This window comes from Ornithorhynchus anatinus, chromosome 1 (assembly GCF_004115215.2).
Source record: "Ornithorhynchus anatinus isolate Pmale09 chromosome 1, mOrnAna1.pri.v4, whole genome shotgun sequence".
NCBI lineage: Eukaryota > Metazoa > Chordata > Mammalia > Monotremata > Ornithorhynchidae > Ornithorhynchus > Ornithorhynchus anatinus.
The window spans coordinates 56,488,798-56,494,797 of NC_041728.1; positions in this window are offsets into that span (position 1 = coordinate 56,488,798).

Sequence of the window (6,000 nt, forward strand, 5' to 3'; positions counted from 1 at the left end):
GAGCGCTTGGAACAGTGCTCAGCACTTAGTGCTGGGCACATAGTAAGCGCTTAGCAAATGCCGTCATCATTATTATTATTATTTTAAGTCCTTAGTTATGTGCAAGCCCTGAATGATTCAGTATAGAGAAGCAGTGTGGCTCAGTGGAAAGAGCCCGGGCTTGGGACGCAGAAGTCATGGGTTCTAATCTCGGCTCTGCCACTTATCCGCTGTGGGACCTTGGGCAAGTCACTTAACTTCTCTGTGCCTCAGTTACCTCATCTGGAAAATGGGGATTAGAACTGTGAGCCCCAGGTGGGGCAATCTGGTCACTCAGCGCTTAGGACAGTGCTCGGCACATAGTAAGCACTTAAATACCAAATTATTATTATTATTGTGATCAGGTTGAACGCAGTCTCTGTCTCAGCTGCGGCTCACGGTGTAAGCGTGACCGCACACACGTATTTAATCCCCATTTCACAGACGAGGAAACCGAAGCGCAGACAAGTTAAATGATTTGCCCAGAGCCACCCAGCAAGCAAGTGGCAGAGCGGGGATTTGGGCTCAGGTCCTTTGATTCCCAGGTCCGTTTTCTAGGCCGAACATTGTAACCCCTAAATTCCAGGGAGTTGAAGAAGCCCCTAGGAAAAGCACAGGAATGGGAAATTGTATCTGTTATAAATCCCATCCAACTCCCGAGGGAGGTGTCTTGCTTGGATCCTGCAATCCCTAGTGAGTTTGCACCTGTGTCATATTTCAAACTCATCAAGCTCCCACAGATATTCCAATTTATGGAAGAAAAACACCAAATCCTAATAATGGACAGAACTCAGCCAAGTCTTTCTTTTGGCTCCCTGAACTACAATTATGAATTGATTATGCAGTGTGTTGGATTCTTTTTCTTATATAATTGCACCCATCTTTATGCAACATTTCAAAACTGCAATTTCAGGATTCAGTTTTTTAAAGATAAAATATATCCACACCTTCGGTCAGTTCTCCTGGCTGTATAGTGGTCAAGGTCCAATCAGTTCCACCATGATGTTTTAGAAAGATCACGATGGATGCTTCTTGATCAAGGAAATGGCTTGTTTTGACTTGAAAATCAGCCGTTGAAAAGCTCAGAGCAAGCTTTATTTGGACAAAGTTTTTCTTTTGAAGTCTGTGAATCCACTCTAATCGCTAACACAAGTTCCCTATCAGGGCATTCAGGTCTTTTGAAGTTGAGCCAAGACTATTTATCTTGTGAGAGTGGGTAAATATTACAGCGTAATATATAAAAACCATATCAATCCCGCTGAAACACATCTGTTCACTGAGGCTCAAAGAAGAAGCCACTTGAGAAATAGCGTTGCCTAGCGGGTAGAGCACTGGTCGGGGAGTCGGAAGGACCTTTAATTCACTCATTCAGTTGTCTTTATTGAGCACTCACTGTGTGCAGAGCACTGGACTAAGCGCTTGGAAGAGGATAGTCAAAGAATCAACAGACACATTCCTTGCCTAAAGCGACCTGGGTTCTAATCCCAACTCTGCCACTTGTCTGTGATATGACCTTGGGCAAGTCGGTTAACTTCTCTGTGCCTCAGTTGCCTCATCTGTAAAATGGGGATTAAAACTGTGAGCCCCACGTGGAACAGGGACTGTGTCCAACCCAATTTGCTTGTATCCACCCCAGCGCTTCGTACACTGCCTGGCCCGCAGTTTGTGCTTAACAAATACCACCCTTATTATTATTATCATCATTATTATTACAGTGAGATTGACCTTATGTCCAAGTGAGTGACTCCTTCCCCAGTAGGAATCCCCAACAACCTGATTCAGTAGCCCGTTGTCCTAGATGAGGTCAAGTTTATTTGCCTCTCTCCCTCTCTCCAGTCTCACATCTTCTCCTGACTTCAAGACATCTATACTTGGATGTCCTCCCGTCATCTCAAACTCAACGTGTCCAAAACGGGTTCCTCATCTTCCCACCCAAACCCTGTCCTCTCCCTGACTTTCCCATCACTGTAAACGGCACTGCCATCCTTCCCGCCTCACAAGCCCAGAACCTCGACATTATCCTCCACTCACCTCTCTCATTCAGCCCGTACATTCAATCCGTCACTAAATCCCGTCTGTCCCACCTTCGCAACGTCCTTAAAATCCGCGCTTTCCTCTCCATCCAAACTGCTACCTCATCAATACAGTCACTCATCCCATCCTGCCTGGATCACTGCATCAACCTCCCACCTGACTTCCCAGTCTCCCGTCTCTCCCCACTCCGGTCCGTACTTCACTCTGCTGCCCGGATCATTTTTCTACAGAAACGTTCAGGACGTCGCACCCCGCTCCTCAAAAAACTGCAGTGGTTGCCCATCCACCTCCGCATCAAGCAAAAACTCCTCACCGTTGACTTTAAAACACTTCACCACCTTGGCCCTCTTACCTCACCTTGCTCCTTTCCTTCTACAATCCAGCCTTCCCGCTTCGCTCCTCTAGTGCTAAGCTTCTCAGCGCGCTTCCGTCTCGCCCGACTAGGAGCCGACCCCTCGCCCACATCCTGCCTCTGGCTTGGAACGCTCTCCCTCCTCAAATCCGCCAGACAATGACTCTCCCCCACTTCAAAGCTTTATCGAAGGCACAGCTCCTCCGAGAGCTTTCCAGATTAAGCCCCACTTCTCTTCTTCTCCCACTCCCTTCAGCTTCGCCCTGACTTGCTCCCCTTGTTCTTTCCCCCTCCCAGCCCCACAGCACTTATGTTCATATCTGTCATTTTATTTATTTGTGTCATCGTCTCCCTCCCTCCCTCTAGACTGTAAGCTCATTGTGGGCAGGGAATGTGACTGTTTATTGTTGCGTTGTACTCTCCCAAGCGCTTAGTGCAGTGCTGTGTACACGGTACGTGCTCAATAAATACTATTGAATGAATAAATGGTGAGAGCTCACCTCCTCCAGGAGGCCTTCCAAGGCTGAGCCCTCCCTTTCCCTCTGCCCCTCCTCCCCTCCCCATTCCCCCCACTCCCTCCCTCTCCTCTTCCCCCTGCCTCTCTCCACGGCACTTGTGCTTATTTGTATATATTATTTATTACTCTGTTTTATTATCGATGTATATATATCTAGGATTCTATTTATCTCGGTGGTACTGATGCCTACTTGTTTCGTTTTGCTGTCTGTCTCCCCCTTTTAGGCTGTGAGCCCGTTGTTGGGCAGGGATCGTCTCTGTTGCCGAACTGTACATTCCAAGCGCTTAGCACAGCGCTCTGTACACGGTAAGCACTCAATAAATACAATTGAATGAATTTTCCATTTTACAGGAACAAGGCTCTACAGAAACGGTGTCACATGAATCTCCCAAACACAGACAAGCTCACCTCTGTCCTACTCCTGCCTCCAGGATTTGCTCCCCCCAATCTCTTCTTGGTCGCGTTTTCCAGTTGGTCCCCATTTCCTTGCAGGAAGTGTCCAACTTGTACCACCGACAGACGCCCTGGGCGTATGACCATAAGCGTGCAGGGTGCCGTTATCAGAATGAATCGGTCTCCCAGGGCAAGATCCTGACGGGAGATCTTCCCGGCACCTCTGTAGAATCCCTTCACCTTGCTTTTCCAGGCTCCAGACTCTCTACCGGGACTCTGGGCAGTCTGCCTTCTGAGCTTGGATGTCCGTACAGGGGTTAATGATTAATTAATGGTGTCGATTGAGCACTCAGTATGTGCACCGCACTGCAGTAATAATAATAATCATATTGGCATCTGTTAAGCGCTTACCATGTGCCCAGCACTGTTCTAAGCGCTGGAGTAGATACAAGGTCATCAGGTTGTCCCACGTAGGGCTCACAGTCTTCATCCCCATTTTCCAGATGAGGCAAATGAGGCCAAGAGGAGTGAAGTGACTTGCCCAAAGTCACAGCTGGGAAGCGGCGGAGCCGGGATTGGAACCCAGGACCTCTGATTCCCAAGCCCGGGCTCTTTCCGCTGAGCCACGCTGCTTCTCCAGTAAGCACTGGGGAGCTCACAAGACCCCAGAATTGGTGGACGCAGTCCCTACCCATAATGAGTTTATAGTCTAGAGGGGAAGGCAGACATTAACACAAATAACAGCGGTGCCGCATGCATTATGTTAAGTTTCAGGTCTTCTAGAAAAAGGAGTAGCACTTACTGAGAACAGTGCACTGTATCTGGGGAAGTACAAGACATAGTCACTGCACGAGGAACTTACTCTCTAACAGGAAAGAAAAGATCAATGCCACCCACTTTTTTACTGTCTTATCCATTCATTCGTTAGTATTTACTGAGCGCTTACCATGTGCAGAGCACTGTACTAAGCTCTTGGAATGTACAAATCGGTAACAGAGACAGTCCCTGCCCTTCGACGGGCTTACCGTCTAAGCGGGGGAGACGGACAGACAAGAACAATAACAATAGAATCGAGGGGATGAACATCTCATTTAAAAAAGAACGGCAGTGTGCTTCTTCCAGGCACAAATACATGTTCACACCCATACTCGGATTTTTTTTTTATGGTATTTGTTAAGCGCTTACTAGGCGCCAGGCACTGTACTGGGCACCGAGGCACTGTACTGAGGCCGAGTAGCTTAGAGTGAGGATGGTCGACGCGAACGATAGAAAAGGAACAACTGGGCCAATATCGGGGATAAGCGACGTCCTCTGTTGCTCCGTTAGGTTTGCTACGGCTCACGGTTCCGAAGCTGCCTCAAGGTAGCATGGGTTTCTCAAACAAAACTGCAGCTTTATTACAGTCACCCATTTCTGTTTACTGTACTACGGGCCGGTCCGTCTTCCGCCGTAGGCTCCCAGATGTTCCCAGCTCTGCCACATAGTCTGAGGTTTGGCTTAATTATGTATTTAAAATGAGTCTCTGTTCTCGTCTCCAGGCCTGCCGCTTCAGCTCACAATATAGCAGCTGTGTGGATAGCTCCGGTTTTGGTTTTCATTTTTTAATGGGACTTGCTAGTCATCCATTCTTTTCAAACATCCCCGCCTGGGAAGGTGATGCAATACTTTTTGCTTTGATGCGGGCTTTTGGGGTGGGACTGGCTGAAACGTAAACACTAAGGCCCAGAAATACAGAGTGAAGAACAATAAAAGCAAACAAAAAAATGCAATCCTTCAAAGGCAAGGCCAAGTAAGCCCCACGAGTGTTAGGAATTTTCAATAGGAATTTCCAAGGCTGCACCGTTCAAGAAGAGTGGTGTTGATGTGAGTCCGATCGTCCGTGAGGGAGAGAGCGGTCAAAAGTAGAAGAGGAGACGGAGATAAGCATAAACAGGCCTGTTTGGCTTCAGTTCGATTCAATCGTATTTACTGAGCGCTTACTGTGTGCAGAGCACTGTACTGAGAGCTTGGAAAATACAATTCGGCAACAGATAGAGACAATCCCTACCCAACAACGGGCTCACAGTCTAAAAGGGGGGAGACAGACAACAAAACAAGTAGACAGGCATCAAAAGGCAGGCTTGTGGTTCTCCACATTCTGTATCAATTAAAATCCCAAATTCACTTTCCACGAGGTTGCATTTTCGTGCTTATTCGTTCAGGAGGCACCAGCCGTGGTGAAATCCCCTAAAAGAACAGAAATCACTCAAAGACGTCAAGCTTCCTCCGCAACAGTGGGCCATCTGTACATGAAGGGTAGCAAAGCCAGGGTTGGTTCTGTAGAATGGGGTAGAGGATGGGGAGTGGAGGGGAGCGGGCCTGAAGGCGCAGAGCACACTGTGACTCGCACACTTCCTGCTCCTGATCACTCTCCGCTGAGGGCCCTGAGCACTGCTATCGTCCCTCAAGACCCCTGACCACGAGTCTGTAAAGGGGGTATGGCCGGCATCTGCCCATCCTTGACCCTCCAGACTCAGAAGGTAGAAAGGAGAAGCTGAGCTCAAAGTCCGGGTCTCACCCTCCCTCTATCGCATCTCCACGGGTAGAAAAGGGTCCGCGATTATTAAACCTCTAATAACAGTAACTCTGAAATCTGTTAAACACTTACTCTGTACTGAACACTAGAATAGACAAAAGATATTCAGGC